General features: G+C 42.1%; 1 protein-coding gene and 1 long non-coding RNA gene across 4 annotated transcripts in view; one reads left to right on the plus strand and one right to left on the minus strand.

Moving 5' to 3' along the window:
• LOC140916156 (uncharacterized) overlaps positions 1-18,889 on the minus strand; it is a 64,226-nt gene extending 45,337 nt beyond the window's left edge. The window contains exons 1-2 of the long non-coding RNA XR_012160442.2: positions 18,576-18,889; positions 9,693-9,839 (exon numbers count right to left, since the gene is read on the minus strand). This is a non-coding gene — a long non-coding RNA (uncharacterized LOC140916156). The remainder of the gene's footprint in view (positions 1-9,692; positions 9,840-18,575) is intronic.
• The window catches only part of SLC44A5 (solute carrier family 44 member 5), a 183,419-nt gene that overhangs the window by 56,450 nt on the left and 102,949 nt on the right, over positions 1-24,020 (plus strand). The gene's annotated exons all lie outside the window — the stretch shown is intronic.

Consider the following 24,020-nt stretch of genomic DNA (forward strand, 5'->3'; position numbering starts at 1 on the left):
TGTCTGGCACCAGGCTCTCCCAGAAACCAGGATACTGGGCTAAATGGACCATTGGTCTGACCCAGTATGGCCATTCTTATGTTCTTAAGAAGTATTACTGTCCAGCTTACTTTCAGCTCTTCAGCGCTGATAGGAGTGAAAACTTACTGTTGTAACTGCAGTTGGTAATTATGACTCTAATATACATAAGGTCTTCGGAACAGGTCTGTTGATTAAGAAAGCTCCTTTTTTACACAGTGGATCCATGCTTTCAGATGTAATTAAAACTCAGTAAAATGCTGAGGACAGCAAAAGATTAAACAACTGTAGATTTATATGCAGTTATGTTAAAGTTTTATCCCTCCCACACATTTCCGTTTAGGAAGAGTAGAATTGTAGTTAAAAAAGAAAAGAAAGGAAAAAGGCTGGCTGGTTGATTTAGTGTTCTCTAGATTGTAGAATTAGAATTGGATGGTCTTTAAACGTACAGGTAACTTTCAAGGAAGTTAGTAGAATTTATTTGCCTACATTTGTTATTGACTATTTATTTCAGGAGCAAACACATTTTTCTATTGCCAGGGTTTCTGATGATCAGACTTGCATTGACTCTCTTAACCTCTCATATCTGGTACAAAATAAAACATCTCAGTGACTGTTCTGTCACTCCTTGTTTCCATGGATACTCTCTTTGAATGCAGTTATAATTAGCATGCTGCAGCCACAGTAGTTTGTCCTCTGAAAGAAATAAGAATGTCCTAGGGAGGATACGCCGAACTGTCAATGCCAGCACGCTTAAACTTAGGTAATTTCTTTGAACTGCGAGGTCAAGCTAGTAAAAAGTGTTCTGGGGCTTAGGAGTTTGGGTGAAATGTTAAACAAACCAGCTAGAGCCAGATAGACCAGCTACAGTTGTTGGCAATACTTGTAAATGTGATTTGGTGCCTTACAGAAGATAGGATCAATCTGAACCCCAAATTCCCTTTGTGTGTCCCCTGGACTCTGTGAATGGCAGTTTTTGGGAATTATGTTCTGTTAGGGCTTCTGCAGTGGTGAAATAGCGATGAATAGTGCAAGACTACATTACAATGTAGCTAGATCATTTAAACAATCTCAGCTATTAAAATACATAGCTGTACAACTAAATTACTGTTGCATGACTGCTGAAAAATATTTACCAAAGTTTCAGAAAGTACAGTTCACCTTAATATTTTATTTATAGGCAATTTCTGGGTGCTCAACATGATAGTGAGTACCTCAAAACAGATATTATCCCTCTGAGGTAAAGTATTATCTCTGTCTGTTAAATAGGGAAATTGAGGCACAGGGCAATTAAGTGACTTGCCCAGTTCATGCAGAGGAAGTGTGTGGAGGAGTAGGGAACAGATTCCAGATCTGTTGACTACTAGTTCTGTATCTTAACCATATGACAATCCTTCTGCACAGAAGTCCCAGTACTGTAAGATTCTGAATGCTCTCAGCTCGCACTGAGGTAAATGGTAGTGAGGGCCCTCAGAGTGCCAGTCCATAGCAGATCTGCTGTAGCAGAGCAAAAGCTTTGGGAAACAGAAAAGGGCAAGCCTGAGGTTTATACTTCCTGAGTCATTTTCTTAAAGAGCAAGATCAGTTGCTTCTAACACAAGGTATAGTCAGAATTGGTTTTACTTTTCCGCACAGATCAGACATTTCTTCCATCTTTCCTTGAAATTACCCCGTGTATATTGATGGCTATATGAGTACAAGTTCCTCTCTAAGAACTCCCACTCTTTTTATTATTAAAAAGAGCTGACAGAATGTAGGAGTTCTTGAGACAGCTGAAGTTTGTCAACTATCATCTTGGGCCAAATTCAGCTCCCATTAAGTCAGTGGCATGACTGTCATTTACTCCAGAGGGAACAGATCTGAGCCCAGTGTCTCATCTTTTAGAACTGAAGTAGAAATATATCCTTTATATTAAAGCCACCATCAGCTACAAAAGAAACGAGACCATTACTGTAGAACACGATATGCAAATATGTAAACAGCATTATCAAGAATAAAGCATATTAAACTAAAAGATAAAGTGCTTATGACAATGGTCTGACTAACTTTTAAGGTCCAGATGCTCAGTCTGTGTAAATCTATGCTGACTTATACCAGCTGAGCATCTGACCCTAAATCTCCGTAGAGAAGCTAAAGGTTGAATAGGCCTCAACTCTAGAGTGGTCATTCCAGATCATGTTGGGATCATATTGTTTGGACAGAGTGGGATAGCTTTCACTGCAGCTGCCTTTGTTGTCCCTTTTAAGTGGCTAAATAGAGGACTTCAGTCTCTAGGGCTTCCAAAACCACTACATTTTTCTTTTTAAAGAAAGAAAAATAATTAAAAAATATTCAAGAGCATAGAATTATTTATTTTATATTCCCTCTTGCCTTTCTAATAGCAATAAAACTTCCTTAGCTTGTCAACCAGTCCTTAATGTACACTGAAGCACCTGCTCTCTAAAATACCAAGGACTTTTCTTGCTGTTTCCAAAGAATAATATTATATTACGTAATTAGAGTCATGAGGAATTGTAAACATTCACTTTACTTAACACATGCTGTAATTTCAAAAGGGCTTGGGTGGAAGTAATCTTTCAAAATACTGCAACACGCATGCAAAATAAAATAACTCACATAGGGGCAGATCTGAGTAAATTGTTTCAGAACAGTATACCAAGATCTTTGGGACCTGAACTCACTGTGTGTTTTTGAGCAATGAATCACATAATGGGGCCTCCATCTTAGCTTGGGTCTCTAGGTACTTCCATAATAAAATGAAACAAAGCAAAAATAACTAAATGAGCCAGAAAGTTTGTCCAAAGAGGGCGGAATTGGTTGTAACATTCTCATTTAATTAAGTCCTTAGTCATAACTGCCAAACGGATTTTAGATTATATTTTAAAACATCATATTGGGGGTTTGTTAATTAATGGCTTTTGCTGTGAGCACTCCAGTGAACCAGTAAACAGATTGTATAATAAATATATAATATACCGTTTGGTCTTAATGACATGGAACAGCAATGAGCTAAGCTCTAATTCATACTACTGTATTTCTTCAGAAACACTGAACAAGTCCTAGTCGATATTTCTTTAGAGATAACTAGGTGCAGTCTGTTTGTGTGAAATTACACAAACTTAATTAAACCAGTGGGCATTTCATGAACAAGTTAAACAAGTTTAGGGCCAAATTTTACTCTTAGCTAAACAAGTTTAAATCTGTAGCAAGTCAGTGGCATTCATGCATAACTATACCTAGAAGCAGAATCTGGCCTTGAGTGTTAAACTAGATATGGGCTTGAATCTAAACCCCTCCTCATTTTAGGGTTGCCAATCCTCCAGAATTGTCCTGGAGTCTCCAGGAATTAAAGATTAATCTTTAATTAAAGATTCCATCATGTGATGAAACGTCCAGGAATACATCCAACCAAAATTGGCAACCTGACCTCAGCTTTTGATATGGAATTAAAACTCAGTGGCTTGGAGCCCATCACTGGTCATAAACACAATGAAGTTTGTATGAAGTGGGTCTTTGGCTGGCAGGAAGAAAAGTGTTTGACCCTTTAAGTGCTCCCTGTGAAACTGGTAGTATAGGGGGAGGAAGGAGAAAGTTTACCTGGACAGAGTTGGGTAGAAGCAAGAAGCTGTTGGACCTGATTTGGTGGGGGTGAGACGGCACTCCCCTTTGAGCTGACTGGAAGGGGGGATGGTATTTCTACCGTGTGCAGTCCCAGAGAAACCTCTTTCAGCTGGACCAGGTTGGCAGCACCCACCCTCCCACCCATGAAGTCTAAAAAAGGATTGGGTTCCTTCATGATCCACTATGGGCATCACACTAGTCTCCTGTTTTTCCTTAGGGTCTGGGAAGGAATTTTGCCCTCACTGCCAGATTGGCTGAGATGCGATTGTTTTGGGTTTTTTTGCATTCCCGACAGTGAGTTTGGGACCCAGTGGCATGGGGCTGGGGGTTTAGGTTATAAAGTTGCAATTTTGTACATGAAGCTTGTGGTGGATGTCTAGTGTAGGTACTCGGTATGGAAGGGCTACCGCTGCTGGATATAATGGATTGGAAAAGGATGTAAAGGGAAAGCATTCGCAAAGGGAGCTGAGGAATGGGATTCGGGGCTCCTACATCTGGCACAGCAGGGAGCTGCCGCCCCTGCTTTTATAACCCCTTTACCCCTGTTATGAAGAGGGGGCAGCATGGTCCCAACTATGGGGTGGCTGGAAGCAGAGTGGGGATTGTGTAAATTATTAAGGAAACAATGATGATCTGTACTGTAGAGTTTATTGCCGGTTACTCCCAGATACAATAAATGAATAAAGTTGTGGCCAGATTAAACCATATTAATTCCTCCAGTGTGGGTGGACAGTTCCTGGTGATAGAAGTAAATGGTTTACAGATTAAAGGAAAAGGGCTGTAAACTTGAACAAGAATTCAAAGGCATGGTTAGATTAAATAACTAAACCCTCACTTAGGTATTGACTGGCCAGCTCTGGGGCTACTCCAAAGTAGAGAGGTTTGCCAGTTGCCTCAGACTCCAGAGGAACAGCAAAACAGTATGGTCTTCATATGTGGATAAGCAGCGTTGTGTTCTAGGACTGGTAGCAGACATTCACCATTTATGACTGTTCTTTCACTCCTTTAAAATTGTTCCCTAAAATAGAATTCATACAAACACATGTTTGGGATGATGATCATGCTACAGTAAAGAAAAACAGAGGCTTTAGATTTATTTCAAACACAGGGAAGCAGAGAACTTAGCAGGAAAATGTCCAGTCTGCTCAGGTTAAAAGTTAATTTGATCTTGAAAACTGTTGCTTCAGCCTTTTTTCTCCCTCAAAGAAAAATGTGCCTTCCTCTGCAGATCTAAAAAGATAAGCCCACTATATAGATTTCTGCAGCAGCCACACTGGACACAGGAAATATTGGCCTTGTTCCTTCAGCTGCCACTTGGTCTCAATGGAGGTTTTTATTGTACATCTCTTCATTAGAGTTAGAAAGGTTTTATAACATAATATTTTGGCTTGTCCACATGGAGACTTAGTGCATGGCAAGCTGCATTGTCAATGCATAGTGCACTAGCCTGCCACAAATTAAGTTACCCTGGGGAGCCTGCTACCACACACTAAAAGTTCCATAACGGATCAACAATCCTGTACTGCTGTCAGAGTGCGCTGTGGAACTGTTAGTGCATGATTGCAGGGTCCACCCGGCCAGTTAGTGCACTGCAAGCTAGTGAGTTATAGAGTCACACCCTAGTTTGCTGCACACTGTTTCCCTGTCGATGAGCAAGTCTGTCTGCTGAGCTGGGTGCTCTCAGAATTCTCTCTTGTTCAAGAAAGTGTCTCAGAACTCCAAGAATTCTGACCACATCTCTCTCTCACTCTCACTCACACACAGCATTACAGTCTGTATCTAAAAATGCTCTTCCACTTCCTAAATAGGAGGACCCCTTTTCTGCTCCGCTGTCCTCAGAACACTGTCCCATGGTCGAGGAAGCAGAAGCCTTCCTGGCGATACCATCCATACAGCCATGCATTCACCTCCAGGATGTGTCTGTATTACTTCAAGAAGTTTTATTTCATTTTCCTCCTCTCCCACAGTATAGAATCATAGGCCTCTTCTTCCAGGTCATTTCATCCCTCCCTTCCTCCCTCGGCCTGAGAAGGCGGGATTACTCCTAACAGAACATTATTCTAGTTTATTGTCCCTTTCTAGTTTCAAAATATCCCATGTGATGCTTCTAATAATTTTTTTTTGAGTTTAACAATTAAACTGAGTTTCAAAGGTGAAAGTAAATTGTCAGAAGATAACAATGTACTTTGCACAAGGCATAAGCCTTAATAGTGGGGACCAATCTATGAAAATATCTTCAAAACATTTGAGGCCCATATTTTAATCTGGTTTTCAAATTAGTGAAAATAATGAGTTTTGCAGTAAGGCGACAAGTAAATTCAAGATTTAACTATTTGGTTCCCTTGTTAGATCCATCTGTTTGCTCTAAATGTGCTAGGGTTGCCAGGTGTCCTGTTTTTGACCGGAATGCCTGGTTGAAAAGGGACCCTGGCGGCTCTGGTCTGCACCACTGACTGGGCTGTTAAGTCTGGTCGGCGGCACAGCAGGGCGAAAGCAGGCTCCCTGCCTGCCTTAGCTCTGTGTGGCTCCCGGAAGCAGCGCCACTCCCCCTTCCAGCTCCTATGCATAGGGGCAGCTAGGAGTCTCCACATGCTGCCTCTACCCAAGCGCTGGCTCTGCAGCTCCCATTGGCCAGGAACTGTGGCGAGTGGGAGCTGCGGGGGCAGCACCTTCAGATGGGGCAGTGCGCAGAGCGACGCCTCCATGTAGGAGCCAGAGGGTGACATGCTGCTGCTTCTGGGAGCTGCCTGAGGTAAGCACAGCCCAGAGCTTGCACCCCGACCTCCTCCTGTCCTCCGAACCCCTTGGTCCCAGCCCAGATCCCCCGCCCGCCGAACTCCTCGGTCCCAGTCTGGAGCCTCCTCCTGCATCCCCAGTCCCACCCCAGAGCCCGCACCCTCAGCCAGAGCTCTCACTCCCTGCACCTCTGCCCCATCCCAGAGCCCCCTCCTGCACTCCAAACCCCTCAGCTGTAGCCCAGAGCCTGCTTCTGCACCCCAAATCCTTAATCCCTGGCCCCACACCAGAGCCCTCACCCCCTCTGCACCTCAACCCACTGCCAAGGTCAGGAGCCTCCTCCCTCACCCTGAACACCTCATTTCTGGCCCCACCCCAGAACCCACACACCCAGCCCAGAGCCCGTACCCCCTCCCACACCCCAATCTCCTGCCTCAACCCGGAGCCCCCTTCCATACACTGAACCCCTCAGCTCCACCCCCACAGCCTGGAGCCCCTTCCTGTATCCCAAACCCCTCATCCCTGGCCTCACCCCCTCCCACATTGCAAAGCACTGCCCCAGCCCAGAGCCCCCTCCCACATCCCAAATCCCTCATCCCTGGCCTCACACCCTCCCACATCCCAATGCACTGCCCTAGCCCAGAGCCCCCTCCCGTATCCCAAACCCCTCATCCCTGGCCCCACCCCAGAGCCCGCACCCTCAGCCGGAGTCCTTACCCCCTCCTACACCTCTGCCCCAGACTGGTGAAAGTGAGTGAGGGTGGGCGACTGAGCGACAAAAGGAAGGGGGATGGAGTGAGCAGGGGCGGAGCCTTTGAGAAGGGGCAGGGCAGGGGTGAGGCTTTGGAGGAAGGGCAGGGCAGGGAGAGGGGCAAGGGTGTTCAGTTTTTTGCTAGCAGAAAGTTGTCAACCCTAAAATATGCCTTTTTCAGAAGTTGTTTAATTTCAGATTCTCTAATCTCTCCTTTTCATTGACAAAATAGTTTTAAAAATACACAGACATATTAATTTAAAATTCTTAGATTTATTAGTATGCTTAAGGTAGTAATGACTCTTACAACAGTTTTGCCTGTCACTAGTTGTTGGTGCATGGTTCATTTTTCACTGCTTTGGAAGAAAGTATAATAACAAAACAGAATGAGCTACATCCTATTCCTGTTGAAATCAATGGTAAAACTCTCGTAGATTAGGTTAAGCTCCCACTAAAGACTTTTTTTTTGTTTTTTTTACAACCAGATACAACTTTATTTAGGACTTTTCCATTTAACAGTGTATAATATTTTTTTTAAAACTCATCCATTGTGTTACTGCTTTACTATATGGCAGGATGTTGCTTCATTTAATGCTTTGCTATTGGTCTTGTTAAAATATTTTTTACACCTGTCATATCTGGCCTGAAGGGTATGTCGTATTTAATAATCTATATAATCTATAGTTCCTGCTCACTTATCCTCATAGATTATTATGACAGAAGCCACTAAAGTTCATTCTCCTGATTAAGCTGATATGAATGGTTTGTACATGTATTACAGACGGGATCAGTTGTAACAGTCATTACTCTTAATTAATTTTTTAACTTTTAAATTGTGATTTTTGCATTTTGAGGAGTAAAATCTACAGGCGTAAAGAACGACTCTGGTGGTGTGGTGTGTGCTTACACTGTTGAAATAATAGACCTTCCACAAAGGTCTGAGGCAGCTTACTCTAGTGTGATAAAATTAGACTAGTTAGTATCACAGCTAATATATCTTATTGTTACAGCAGTATAGGAGCCCCAGAACAGAGAACATCAAAGAGGAGGTAACTCAAAGTTCCTCAAAGGCAGGTTTGTCTTAAGCATATGAGACAATACTAGAATCCTGCTTGGATATCTCTGGAATTGGATTGGCCTGCAGTGTTTGCATCCCTAATGGACTTGCTAGAACAGTTTGAGTCAGCAAAATCAATGCTCTAGGCTTGGTAGAGAGACAAGATGGGTGGGGAGATATCTTTTTATTGGACCAACTTCTTCTGGTGAGAGAGACATGCTTTCAAGCTGCACAGAGCTCTTCTTCAGGCCTGGGACATGTACTAGAAGTGTCTAGGCTTGGTAGTCCTCTATATTATGGCAGCTAGCTGGTACAGAGGGACTGAATTCCCATGGAAGATATGTGTTGATTTTCAAGGGCTTAGTTTCAGTGCTGTTTTTAAAAACTACTTTTTATAAGGCTTTGATTCCAAATACTCCTCTCTAGTTATAAGAACTTTTGATATATCTTCTGTAAAGCACTGCTCTTACTGTAAACTTCACATTATCTTGAGTGTGCTGAAAAATGCTTATGAGTGATTTCCATACAGAATAACCCTCCATCCCCCACCAGATTGAATGCAAAATAGTAATTCAGTCAAGTGGTATTCTAAAGCTGAAAAGTACAGTTTGAATGGTTTATGAATAGCACCGCAACAGACATTAAATTACAACCCGTATAACCACGAGGGCTATGAATACTAGATACATAAAACACTTTTATTACCAGTTACCTATAAGGTTGAGCAAAATGAAAATCCATCTGCCAGAGCAGGCTTCCAGCACATATTGCGCAGCAGGATTATAATATATATGTGGAGGAGAAGAGTTTGAGATTCAAAATGGAGAAGGATTTGAGGGCATGTGATTTAGGAAAATGAGGAGGATTACAGGACATATGATACAGGAGGAAAGGGATTACAGTGCATGTGATGTTGGAAGACACAGATTACTGGAACATAAATTGTAAACCCTCACACATTTTATTTATGTTTTAATCAGAGGAACTCCCTGGAGATCTGCTTTTTAACAAGGGAATGCTATCTTTACAGAACAGTCATTTTAGCAGAATTAGAAAGGAAGTGCGTAGTCTGTTAGCTAAGATGATGGAAATGTTATCATGCAATAACACATGGACACATGTTACCCTGGGGTGTTAATATCTCATATTCCAGTTTTAGAGCCAAGAAAATCCTGCTTGTTAATTGCAGTTTTTAAAAAATATATATACAGAAACCAATTATGTTGGTAAAATATGATGGCTGTAAAATTGCTAGCTAATAGTGATTTTTTTAAAAGATTTGAATAGATTACTGAACTCTTTGCAATATTTAATGTCTGTCCAGAATGAGTTTTTGCTTTTCCTCTCCTTTTTAAAGAAAGTGGGTTAATGTAATGCTCAGGAAGGAAAGCCTAGCATACACAGGCAATGTGGAAGCTTCCCCTCACCACACTGCCAATCCAAACTGGCAAAGCCCTTTGCTATCCCATCCCAGAGGCTCTTCAGAGCTGAGGGCATGTCTACACTTACCTCTGGAGCGAATGATCCAGTGGGGTCGATTTATCGCGTGTAGTGAAGATGCGATAAATCAACCACCGAGCGCTCTCCCGTCGACTTCAGTACCCCACTGGAGTGAGAAGCGTAGGTGGAGTCGATGGGGGAATGGCAGCAGTCGACCTACCGCAGTGAAGACACCACAGTAAGTAGATCTAAGTACTGTGTTATTCACGTAGCTGAAGTTGCGTAACTTAGATTGATTCCCCCTTATGCCCCCCCAGTGTAGATCAGGCTGCACTGTGATGGTTTAGTAATGAAGACAAATTCTCACTTGAGGCTACAAAACTTATTTTAATGTGCAACCTTCTCAAGATCCCAAGAGGTCAGACTGGGGTAGTGAGCTACGGATCTCTCATTTACTTAAGTACTATATTTGGAGCCCAGTCTTGCAGCTGTTACTGATCTGAGTAGCCCCTCTCTGACCTCAGTAAAACCAGTCTGAGTCTGGGTTGCATGATCAGTCAGTGAGGGCCCAATCCCGTGAGGTGCTGAGTGTCTCCTGAAAAGTGCTAGGTATGCAGGCACTCAGGATTGGGTCCTTTATGAGCAGTAACTTCAATTAAAACTAAAATATCCTTTAGTTTATATCCCATCGGGCAACCTGTACCTTATTCTTATAAATTTCAGTCCTTCCCAGCACTTAAGTACATGCATAACTTTAAGTTTGCTTTGCTACATTTGGTTGGGGCCATAGGCAGATTCTGTCTCCTAGTTCACCTAGGTGTGACATTGGATAGGTCATTAATGTACTGCAACCACTTGAGGAAGACGTCAGCCAAATTCAGCGCTCGGAACAACCTGCTCAGAAAATTGGCTGGCTGGCTCAACCTGGGCTGTGAGCACCTGGGCACTTAGAAGATCAGCCTTTGCCCTCTGCTGTTCAACAGCAGAGTAGTGTGCTCCTGTCTGGTGTCACTCGTCTCACACGAGGCTGGTCGATGTAGAGCTTAGCAAAGCTATGTGTATTGTTACTAGGACTTTGCATGCGACTCCATTGCCACCATGGCTGCCAATACTTAGTAACGTAGTGCCTTGCCATATTCGCCATTAGAAGGCGTTTGTCATGCTGCTTTCCAAGATCAATGAGAACAGCATTTATCCTTTATGGTCATCTGCTTGGCACAACAAGTGGTCAGCAATGACAGCTGTTAATCACTCGCTCGTCACTGACCCAACCGTCTCTCCACCAGGTTTTGATCTGCCAAGGGATCTCTGCCAAAGCATCTCTGAACTGGTTTCAAGTAGGACAGGGCAACTGTGTGGCCAATCTGTATACACGATGTTTTCAAATGTCCCACGATGCAGCTGCGGTCAACTTCAGAAGGTCACATATCCTTGATGAATGCCCACTGACTTATTTCGATGTAGGGCTACCGATGCTCCATCTGGCTGATAATGATGCCCTCAAATGCCTGGGCATATTGCATATGCTCTGAGAGAGATCCCCCCGAACTTGCAAACAAAGATGGAAATTACTTGGGTGCTGACATAACCTACTCTAATTACAATTTTTCTTTGGGACATTTATCAGATGCTACTAAAGAAGTTCTGTTTCTTATATTTTCCATTGGAAATGCCCTACCTTCAAAGGTATTTATATGGTGGTAGATTCAGCAGACAGTTACAAGGCTGAAGAGCTCATTTTGCTGCATTTATTTCTGCTACTGATTTCTAGAAAATTACCTTGCTAATTTCAGTGCTTTGGCACTGACCAGCAGCACTTCTCAGGTTTAAACTTGGTCAACTCTTGGGAGAGAGAGGAACTCCAGTTATACTTTTATCCTGCTTGCCCATGAGATTCTGTTTTTTGTTTTTTAATGTACACTAACATAAGCATACCCCATATCCATGCTGCACACATGTGTATACTCTGTCAATTTATAGGGAGAAATTGGAAGTTAAAGTAGAACTTGACCTTCAAGCATCCCATGCAAATATTAAGACTTTTAAACTAATAAAGTAGCACTAGTGGTTTCAGCCAGCTGAATATATTATGATTTTATTGTTTAATGTTGTCTTCAAGTATAAGGGATTATATTTAGTGCATAAAATTGAGACTGGGGCTATAAAATGCTAACTTCAAGATCATGAAGAATGTTTTATTTCTGAAGATAGGAAGGAATTGTCTCCTCCACTGAGAGGAAAACAAGTTTTCTTTTTTTTGTTTTGTTTCTATCTTATCTCATCTTTTTGTAGCTCATTTAAAAATATCTTTTAATTGTTGCATAAAAGAATAACTATTCTTAAAATCTCCTTCCCCACTCTTGATTTAACCTGTTGGTCTGTTTTCTGGAGGCTTCTTCCACTGCAAGTCTTGTCTCTGAGAAGTGTATCTTTACTCAGGCCACATCTCAATCTGCTAACATTAATTCGTCCATCTAAACAGAGTTTTGCCATTAGACTTCAGTGAGAGCAGGATTGGGCTTTTCATGTCATTTGTGTACAAAGTTTGGAGAAGCTGTCAGAAGTGGTTATGGCAACTCGGAGAAAGACTTTCTTCCCACGTAGATAATAATACTCATGAGCCTGAACCAGAACCTCAGATTTGACAAATTCCTACATTTTGGGTCTGTCAAACAAATGAATTGGGTTCCCAGTTTTGCATTTTCAGCCCATTTCTGATCTCACTGGGTGTCTGATCTCACTCCCACTAAAGTCAATAGCAGAAATCCCACAAAGGGAACAGAACTGGGCTGGATTTGTAAGCCGCTCTCTTGAACAGGATTTCTTTAGCTTTCCATTCATTCCATATTGTAGAAAGAGCCAACATAGGCGAGTGTGTGTGGGTGTAATTTTCTCTTTACCAATTCCATGCAACTTTGGGCTGGTCCACATACAGTTTTGTGTTTTTTAAAAAGTGCTCTTACTATATCAGTTTAGAATCCCATAAACTTTTGAGAATAAACTATACTGATATAAGCACCTTTATACTGCAACAATACTAGGGCAGTGTATTGCTTTAAATATGTCAGTTTTTAAACTGATATAACAGTACAGAAACTGTGTTCAGACAAGCCCTGTGTTGCACTAAGCAGACACTAATGTAATCTGCAAAGTGTTTTGCTTCCAAGAACACCTGAATATTATAAAATAGATGTAGTGCATCTACTTTGATGTCAAAAAGAAGATAGATCATCACCCATCAATGAATCCTTAAATAAGTAACACAGCATCTGTTAGAAGAGCAGCTGACTTTGTGTAAGACTATACCTCATACCAAGTTCACTGTGTGAGCTAATGTGGATCCTTCTATGTGAGGTATGTGTGCAGTGTATAGGTTGAAAGGACCCTATTAGTATTGAGTTCACCATTCATGAGCTTTTAAAAACTTTGTTCTTGCTATTAAATCTTAACCAGTCAGAACAATATTCAGATAATGAGGATTTTTTTAACCTGAAACCAGTGACAATGTATAATGACATTATTTTCTAAACGTCATGATATTGGTAACTTGGTGGTAGTTTCTATTATAAAATGTTAAAATGTTCAGAAAGAAAATGTAAGTGATGTTGGAGTATTTGACTTTTAATATTCACATGCCCCAGTAACTGAGCCTGGCTGAAAGTTGTATGGCTAACTACGCCATACAACTTTGTCTGAAACAGCAGTTACACTCTGAGGGGGGCTGCCTAACCAGAGAATGGCAACTTTCACAAGCCATGTCTCAGTTCTAAAAACACACTGTTTTGTTTAAATTCAGGCTTCTGATTCTGGTTGAATTTTTATGAAAGGGAAAAGAAAGATTGAAGACTGGTTTTTGTTAGTGTTTGGTAAATGGAAAATCTTGGCTGCTACTCTGAAACTTGGAATAAAGGGTCACTTCTGATCATTACTCTAAAGGTTTTATTTGATCAAGCAGATGTTTAAATTCAAATCGGCCTGTGTTATCATTTTGTGAATATATTCACTGTTAGTCACATAGAGCTGCTGTTAGTGTAAGACTGCACAGAACATCCTACAATAAATGGCAATGGTTGCAGAGATGAAGGCAAAATAAATATAGAGTGTGTTCTAATATGGCTGCCTATTAAAATATTAGACCTAATTAACATAATGTTACAAGCTCCACTTGTAACTCCATGCCTGGCGGCTCAAGCACAACCATTCAGAGCTGATGCACTGTTCATTGTAACAGACAATGTGCTGCACATGGACTATTCAGAAAGGCTAGTGCTCATATTCATGCAGTTTGTATGTATTATAGAGCCATTAATTTTAATACAGTTGCCCTCATTTTTAAGGACATCTGTTAAAAGAACAATAGACTTAAAAGTCTACATATCTCCAGGGAGCCATTATCTGCCTGTATGGTGATAATTCTGTTTTTAAAGAACTCTGCCTGCTTATAAAATATATTGAAATGGTAATTATCTAATGGTAGGTCATTTTTTTTTTTTTTTTACCGTTTAAGATTTGTCCATCGCTTCCTGAGCCTGATTTTCAAAATTGTGCACAGCTGTGAATAAAAGTGCACGTGCAATTGCTTTCCTAATTTGCATATATAATCACTGAGAGTGCACAAGCAGATTTATTTACACATGCAAATAGCCAGTACACAATTTGAATATTGTAACAAGTAATGGTAACCAGAGGCAAAACTTGGCATACGGTTGTGCACATGTGATTGCATATGAAATGGCATTTGCAAACTTTAAAAAATCAGCCCCCCTAAGAAAAGTACAAGGACAATAAAGCATTTTAGATCTTTTAGTAAACCCTTCAGACCATCAGCACCAAGACTTGTGCAATGTGAAAGCTGTCCAGCCTGTTGTGGTGAATTTACTAGACACAGCTCTGTATACAAGATGTAGTGGTATTTCATAACTGTCCAGGCAAAGCAACAGTTCAAATGATTGCGTAGCGTATTCTTATAAGAGGATATAATTGTACAAATTTTAAGTTAAATGAACTTGAGTTTTTATTGTGTAGTTCTATGGGAAGGATTAATTAGTCATTCTCTGTGTAATTGTTTTGCACTGCTTTTAGTCATGCTTGTGCCATCGGTTTAAAAGTAAGGGCAGAATTTGGCTTGTTCTATTTCTTCTCACCAAGTTTCCTTTTGAGAAGATTCCTATGCAGAGAGGCAAGATCTCTGAAGAAAAGAAAAGGAAGATGCAGAGGAATGCCAGCTAGGAATACACAGGCTACTTATGCCGTGCAAGAGAACGATAGCAAGAACTGGCTATTCATATCACGTAATGCAAGGAATGGAGTCTGAAATGTAGAGAGATTAAAAAGTACAGATAAGAAAAATAAGTTGGTTGGTTGGTTTGAAACTTTTGGTTTTTGAGATTTCATTCTCAAACCAGACATTGTGTTAAAAATGATTGGGGGAAAAATGGGTTAAAGCATGTAGTCACTTTCATGTTTTCACTCCTATGAAGGGGGACATTGATCAATGCTCAAGTCGCACTCCCTGTCAGTACCTGGCCCGAGCCGGGGAAGCTAATGATTCAACCAGCAGTCCAAATTCGGTGATGAATCTGGTCATATGCCGCCTGAGGCATGTTGTGCATATGCTAAGAAAAAGACTCCTATGAACTGGAAATGTAATAATTTTGGAAAATTAAACATTACCGGCAAGTATTATGGAGCAATAGGATACAAATTATGATTATAACCATTCTGCATCAGACATTCATGCACCATTTATCTTTTATGATGTCTAAAGTCTAATTTTCACAAAGAATCCCTGCTGCTACAGCTCAATGAGTAGGACTGAGAACAGGCAACATCAGGCATTCTTAGTCTAACTCAGTTGTCATTAGAATAGCTAGACAAAGCATAGATGAGGTGTCAAGATTTTAGGGTTTCATTCTCAGTTCTGCTAGCTACTTACTGTCTGATGCTGGGCAAGTAAGTGAGGGCCAGATATTCAAAACTGTGCATTCACATTTGTGCACCAGGCTTGTATGTGTAATTACTGAGATGCATTTGTGAATCAGGTAATCGTGCAGTCAGATAGTTAGTTATGGGTCTGGCTGGCCATTTGCTGGAACAGTTTTTCAGCATACATGTGCAAGTGCAGTAATGACATATACATTTTTGCACATTTAGTTGTGAAAATCTGGCCTTGATGATACTCACATTCAGTATGTTACAGCATAAAATAAACTAGAAGAAATTACAGCACAGTGAAATATTGATCTGCATCTGACAGACATTAGAACACAACTAGAGCTGGAGGCTCAGATGAGGGGGAAAGACAATACGAGTACTCCCCTCCCCATTCTTCTAGAATAACCAAAGAAAAGAACCTGGACCCAGAAGTCTTCCCTGTTTTCTGATTCTGAGCTCCTTCTCAGTTTACCAGCAGCTGTGTCCTAAATCTTATTCCAAATTGTCATTTGCTCCAATTCACAGGTCAGCACAGTCTAGCTTTCTGGAAGAGAAAGCACCTAAAACCTATACAAAGTATGTATCAAAAACAGACATCCCTATCCTGCTGGTTTAACACTTAAATACAGTGGAACAAGGAGGAGATGTAAGAGTGGCTTGTAAAGCAAGAAAACACCCCACATGATCAGCCTCCCACACAATTGCATATGACCAAGACTCGCACCTTTTATGGAGTGGCAAAATAGAGAGAGGTCTAATCCCACTGCTCTCACTTTGACTAAACTCCTCTTGATGTCTTTCCTGTTCTATTGATGATCAATTACATTTTTACTTTTACGTCCAAGGAAAGATGGTGAGAAGGGATCGAAAAAGAGAGCATTGGAACACGTGGAGATAATCTGCGTGCTCTTTCCGCCTCTGCAGAGGAACATATTGTTGCATGCATTTTGGCTTATGTCAAATGCCTAATGCAGACTGGTGCAGGTTCGTTAGCAGTATACTGGTAGCCATGCAGTCCTCTGGAAATGGCTTGAATTGCTACATGCCATAAATGAAGAATGGGAGCCTCTCTCGGAGCTAAGAGTAATTTATATCCCAAATCCTTTTTTCAGAGGGAGAAATGAGGCACTTCAAGGTAACAAGGTTGTCGAGCACCCGCTCATTTCTTGAGGGACTTCTTTTGCTTGCTGTTACAATAATTTTTAAAACTAAATTCTAGCTATCATGGATCCACAAGGCCTTTTACCTTTACGCAGTCTCTGGCAGTATACCCATGTAGTTCTAGGCCCTCCAGTTTTTGCAAGGAAGAGTCCTGCAGCTCCGCTACTCCCAGGGGGACCTGCAACTCCATCCTTATCCCCCCAAAATTCAGTTTCCCTGGAGGGAACCCATTCCCTGTAAAGGTATCCCTTCTTCCACAGGAATCTTTCCTGCAGACCTTTGTACAAGGTTTATACTGCCAGAGCTAGCTATCATTCTCAGCTTCTCTGAAGAGGATGCACTCTGATGCTCTGCTTGAAACTCTGCTACTGGGGCAGGGAGAGTAACCTATCCATCCTCACCGGCTGGAATTTGAGTCACAGCACTTCTAAGCTGTGCCTCAGTTTTCCTACTTCTGGCTGGAGTCTCAGTCCCAGCTCTGTCCGGCTCTGCCCCAGGGAGTGCATTCTCCCAAGCCAAAAGCAGCAGCTTTCTAGCCCCATGCATGCTGGTCTGTGACCCTAGGTGAAGACATGATGTTCTCTGGCTCCTGGTAAGAATCAAGGTGCTTCGGTCTCTGCCAGGCTAGTCATCCAAATCATTTCCTATCAGCACCCCCATAGGTAACTGGTCATGCACCCCAACCTCTTTGTGCCCCTTCTTGGTACCCGATTTCAAGTATATCTTTGGGACAGGCACCTTAACTGGGGATCCAAACACCCCCCCCAGGGTTAGATACTCATTGGATACAAACTTATTGGGGTCAGCTATGTTAGGGAGAGCCAGAGTTACCTCAGCACTCATGTCCCACAAGTCCTGGACCTTTGTCCATTCCCCTTTATGCTCTGACCCCCCCCCCCCAAGTCTCCTGCCTACACCCACTACTTGACCTGAGGAAACCCTGTGAATTTGGTACACCAGAGCCTAAGGGTTAAACTCAGCAGTCTGAACATTTTATCTCCTAGAGGAGCTAGTGGGGAGGCCTCTGAATCCTCCATTATACTGTTAGTACCAAAGACTTGAGGAGCTGACATTCCCTGCAGTTGTATTTTCTAGGTTAACCCTTAGCGGGCCATGGCCAGACCCCAGGAAACTGAGTCTCAGGTACTCTGCCCACTTATGCCTAGGCCTATTACAGACATAATGTCTTGGGTCCTTGGGATCTCTCATTGATGGTCTGCTTGAGTTGGCCAATACCTCCACTTCAGGTTTACCTAAATCCCATTTCTGAGAAACCCCTTTATGGGACCTTGACTTGGGCCAGTCCCATTTTGGGTTTTCTTTTCTGAACCAGGCCTACTATCCATAAATTCACCTGCCAGTCAGGCTGCACAATGCAAGCCTTGGGTTCTGGAGCACTAGCCATGTTTTAAGGTTATGGGGACACACCTCCTAAGTTGTTCTAATGCCACCAATCAGACAAACATCCAGGATAGTAACTCTTGCACCTTTTCCCCATTTGCGGAGGTGCTCCTCCATCTGGGCTGCAACCTCCATATATGTCACCCCCATATTCTTTTGCATGCTCCCAAACCGTCTTCTGTAAGCCTCAGGCATCAGTTCAAACTTAAGCAATAAGGCTTTTTAAAAAAGTTCACTCCCTGAATCAGTTCCATCCATTTGATTATACACACCTCTATACTTTGGGTGTCAGAAAGGGAGTGAGACCTTGGAACCTATCCACAGGGGGAACGTGATTTAAATAGCAAGCTTTCTGAAAGGCAGTGGGGTAGGCATCAATACCCCCCTTCTAAATTATTGTCCCAATTTACATGTGTTTCCTGTGATCTTGGCATCCCAGAGTTTCTCCCTACTTACCATTCACATGTGATCTCTTGCTCCTCAGGTTCTCAGTTTCCAAATTGCTTTTGCTGCTGTTTCTCATGTTTGGCTCACTCGGTTTTGTCTTTTCCTGATCAGCCAGCGTCTGACATTTCAGCTTAGTTCCTGCTCCTCCACCTGAAACCTCTTTTTTTTCCAGCTGCAATTTTTGCCGCTCTAGCTTTTAGGTTGGGGAACTTGATCTTGAGGACACCCTGCAATTGCTTCGGCTGCTGCAGATACTGTGATTGTCCTGCTTTGACTCTGTTTGTATCTATGTCTCTATTTCCCCCAGCCTGACCCTCCGGGAACCTTGTCTGGGTCTGGACTTTAATTCTTTGCCTGGTTGTCCTCATGTAGTAGGTCAAACAGTTGTGCCTTGGTTCACTTTTAAAGTTTAACTCTCCCTTTGCACAGCTCTGCTGTCTGCCTCTTAAGGAGTTGATCATATGTCATTTTCCTTAACTGTCCTTTCCTTCTGTCTACTCAGAACATAAACCACTTTCTCCCTACAGTAGTTTTGACTAAGCTTGTTTTTACTGTTGTGGTCGCTTTTTGCAAAACACTATGATTTCAGACAGCATCCCACTGCTACCACCAGCGGCCATCGATCCTCTGGGCATGCTAGGCCTCTGACCTTTACACAGGATCTCTGGAAGAATACTACTTTAGTACGGCCCTAGACCTCCACTTTTGCAAGGAAGACCCTGCAGCTCCACCACTTCAAGACTGGGTCTTTGGATTCAGCACCTCTGTTTCTCACTGTGGTTCCTCCAGCAGTTCCAAATGAGTTAGACCCCTGTCAGAGACTTACCTATTCAGTGACACAGAACCCAGGGCAGCCTTTTCAAAAGAAGACAGCTTTTATTAGCCAATTGGAATACAGTATTTTAAAGCCCTTAGGTTAGACTTGAAAAGCAAGGTTTACATGCATGTCCATGCTCACAACATTACCTGCCTCTTTGATCAAAGATGTCTAGAATTCCATCTCTCTATCTGCTCACTTGGCTGATGCATCAGGGACTTTCAGAGCTAAAAGCGTAAGCTGCTAACGCTCTATAGCTCCTATTCTCTGTGTATTGGCACAGGGGGGACTTGCAACTCCCAGTCACCAGAGCCTTACATAAGCATAGAGTATTTCATTTTCTTGTCCACTTTCTGTTGGAGAACCCTACTCTTCTACTAAGTTACTGAGAATTTTAGGGCCTAGGGAATGTTAATCTATCATGCTTGCAGCTGTAAATGCCACCCCCAGCCCTTCCATGCAGCTGCGTCTCCTGTCTGGGGTCTGTACAGCCCCGCCATAGGGTGGGGCTGGGGGTGGTATAGCTGTGCTGGAGGAGCTGCTGGTGTGGGGTGCTGGCTCCTGGGAGCAGTGGCATCACGTTCTGTTCCTTTCTCTGCTGTGGTTCCTGGGAGAGCCCTTAGGTTCAGCGGATACTGATTTCTATCTGTGGATATCCACATCTGCAGGTATAAATTTGTATCTGCTCAGGGCTCTACAATTCATTCTTGAAAAAGTCTTTCCGGTATGGCGTACCGGCAATAAATGTCTTAATGGTATGGCGTACCTGACCGTACCGGCTTACTTGCACCACTGCTGTTGAAGTCAGTGTCAGAACTCCAGTTGATTTCCATAGTGCCGGGATTTCACTCAGTGATTTTTGCACTTTTTAGTTGCTCAGTAAATTGCAAAGGTCAAAGATGGTTCCCCTGTCCAAAAGAAGCGGTGAATTCTGTGCTCATTTCATTCCCAGTTTGTGCATTTGTAGTTGTAGATGCTCTTTCATGCCATTCTACATTTTCTCCTTAACCTTTTATAATTGTTTTAATGACAGCCATTTCTCTCTTCTGAACTGGAGAGCACAAACTATGAAGAAAGGTGGTACATATGGTAAATCACGTCAGATATAACTACACAACTGCCCCCCACACTTCTGTTTGTTTAATCAGTTCTGAAATATGTAACTTTTATATTTTTGGGCTGGTTCTTCCTTCTTCATGCAGATCACTTATTTCAGCATCTGCCACCTTTAAATATGTACGTTTAAATGACACATTTCTGAAAATTTACACTGCATTTCTAAGTAGGAAACAAACCATGTTACTCTTTTATTTTATATTGCACAAAGAGAGGGGACATGTGTGAGCATAGCCAGAATAGACCCCTGAAATGTGCAGCCCTGCTTGGCTTTCTCTGGCCCAAATTCTCACAACAGTGACCCATCTCCATGCAATTGCTTGGTCTGGGCATGAAGGCAAGAGCTCCAGGCAAAAGGCCATGGATCTTTAATGGTGAATAGAGCCTTAAGTAATGAGTGACAAATGGGTGATAGTTGTGAAACAAGCTGACATTGTACAACCTGAAATGGGGCCTCTTTAAAACAGACTTGTTTTACCAGTTGAAACCATCCTAGTGGCCTTCAGCCTGAGTGGTTGAAAGTTATTAGGGTACACCTCAGAGCTAATTAGCCAATTGCTTTACAACAGAAATGTGTATGTTGAAGATTAATGATTATTAACACTTTCATTCTGAAGTAGGCATGACTTTGTTCTTTGAGTTGATAGGCAGAAAGAGAGACAGACTGTCCAGAAAATGCTTCACTCCTGAAGAAGAATATTGGGGAACATCTGATAAGCAAGCTCAGAAGGAGTTCTAAGGAAACTCTGTGTATAACCCTATCCCTAGTTTGTTATTGCAAACACTATATAATTTCACGTCAAAAGGAATTTTATAAAATCTGCGCTCTTGATGTTCTTGCCAGCCTTGTGGGATTACTATTCAGTGATCAGCTAAATTACAGTATATTAACTGCCTTAATATACAGTTCTGTGCTTCCTGTGGTGGCAGCATAAAAGGTAGCATGTTAAAAATCTTGGTGGTATCCCATGAGGTCTTCAATTTCCAGAACAATTTTAGCATGGGAACTTTGGAAATTTTGTCACATGGATGAGGCTGGAATCCTATTTGGTCTGATTTTTAAGAGGGCATAAATGCAGTGTTAAGTACCCAACAGCTACCTCACGAAAGCATTGCCTACTCCTTGTTTATGCATAAAGTAGTTAGTTGGGGGTGTGATTTGCTGTCATTCACACTTTGCCTTGTGACTGAGAGGCAGAGGATGACACAGCCTAGTGCAAACATATGATTAATGTAAGACAATACAGTGAAATAAGGCTTAAGGGCCTGAGCCTGGGCCCAATTTTGCTACCCTTCTGCACAGCTGGGAAGGGGATCAGCATCCTCCACGACTGCATGCCTGCCTTCCAAAGCCTCCTGAGAGCTCTCGAAAGTTGAGATCTGTGCGGAGGGAGTGGACAACCACAGGTTGGGTGGGTGTATGGCTGGGGGAACATCAGACCCAGGAAAGGGACGGTGTCCTCAGGCTGTATTACTTTGCATGTGGAGTCCCGTCGGTGGCGGCGTGATATCTGAGGGCAGCAATGCCTAGGAGGAGTTTCTGGAGGCTGCTCATGGTATAGAGTTGTCATGGAAGTATAGGACTTTAGTGCAGATGGCCCCTGGCCTCCTAAAAAGTTTGCTAGATCCTGGAACTTCACCTGGGTTTTTCTTCCCTTGCCGTTCCTGCAGGTTTTATTGTAGGAAGTGCTGTCTGGCTCTCTTAGAGATGCCAAGCACCATAAAAAGCTGCAACTAGAGTCACTGGGAGCAGCTGGGGTGCTCAGCATTTTTGAAAATCAGGTGCCGAAATATGGACATAGGAGCCTAATTTTAGGCACCTACATTTGAAAATCCTGGCCAAAATTTCTCAAAATGTACAGCTTGAACCTGAGGGGAACTGAGCACCTGTAACTGCTGATGTGGCAGGCACCTTAAAAATACCAGAGAGAGAGAAAGAATCAGCTCATCCTGAAGTCAACTGATGTAGCAGATGGTCAGCATCTCACAGCATCAGGCCCTCTGAGTTCAAAGTAAACGCTGCTATGTGTGTAATGTATTGCAAAATCTATTACATATAGCCACTGTACAGAAATGAAAATGAACCGGTGCCAGTTTGTATTTTTGACATGTCTAGTTCCTGCTATATGACTTGCACAAATAATTATTGCAAAATGTTTTTCTGGGGAAACTAGATGAGGCAGCGTTTCTGAGGGGTAGCCGTGTTAGTCTGTATCCACAAAAACAATGAGGAGTCTGGTGGCACCTTAAAGACTAACAGATTTCCTTGGGCATAAGCTTTCATGGGTAAAAAAACCCACTTCTTCAGATGCATGGAATGAAAATTACATTTACAGGCATAGATATACTAGCACATGAAGAGAAGGGAGTTATCTTACAAGTGGAGAACCAGTGTTGACAAGGCCAGTTCAGTCAGGGTGGATGTGGTCTGCTCCCCATAATTGATGAGAAGGTGTCAATACCAAGAGAGGGAAAATTTGCTTTTGTAGTGAGCCAGGCACTCCCAGTCCCTATTCAAGCCCAAATTAATGGCGTTAAGTTTGCAAATGAATTGTAGCTCTGCAGTTTCTCTTTGAAGTCTGTTTTTTGAAGTTTTTTTGTTGAAGGATGGCTACTTTTAAATCTGTTATTGAATGTCCAGGGAGATTGAAGTGTTCTCCTACTGGCTTTTGTATGTTACCAGTCCTGATGTCTAATTTGTGTCCATTGATTCTTTTACATAGAGACTGTCAGGTCTGGCCAATATACATGGCAGAGGGGCATTGCTGGCACATGATGTCATATTATCACATTAGTAGATGTGCAAGTGAATGAGCCCCTGATGCTGTGGCTGATGTGGTTAGGTCCTCGTTGTTTTAGATGAGGCAGCATTGTCATTGGAAGGGGTAAACAGCTTTAATTATTATTAACAATTTACCCTTATACTTTGCTGTTCCATCTGCAGTGGCAGCCAGTTAGATCTTTTAAAAGCATTGTATTCTGAGAGCTTGCATCAAGAGGTATAGGAGAAAGTGCTTTTGAGTAAATTTACAGCAATTGGAGGGAGCTCAGTGTTGAAAGGAAAACTTAACCTTGATATGTACTACATTATGTAAATTGCTTGCTTAAAAAATTAAGAGGAGGGGAAAAGCTAGTTTTCACTGTTAGACAGAATTAGCTTGACATTGAACCATTTTGTGTCTGCACCTGACTATTATTTATAGATGGACAAGTGAATGATGTAAAGTTTAGTAGCATGGAAGAAGAGCTACTACTGTAATCCAATTTAAGACCTGAGAATTTTTAGCAAATATTGTGCACTATGCTACCTTTATTGTTTTAAATAATTAAAATATTACACTACTGAACTAGGGCCTTGATCTTGCAATGAGTTCTACAGGGGCAGACCCTCTACACCCACACAGATCTCACTTACATTACTTGATCACTAACTATAATTTTGCCATTTTTGTTAACTGGTTTTGTGCCACATCTTCACAAATATTGCATATACCATTTGTTGAGCCTCAATGAGTAACATT

The sequence above is a fragment of the Lepidochelys kempii genome, chromosome 8, assembly GCF_965140285.1.
Source record: "Lepidochelys kempii isolate rLepKem1 chromosome 8, rLepKem1.hap1, whole genome shotgun sequence".
Classification (NCBI taxonomy): Eukaryota; Metazoa; Chordata; order Testudines; family Cheloniidae; genus Lepidochelys; species Lepidochelys kempii.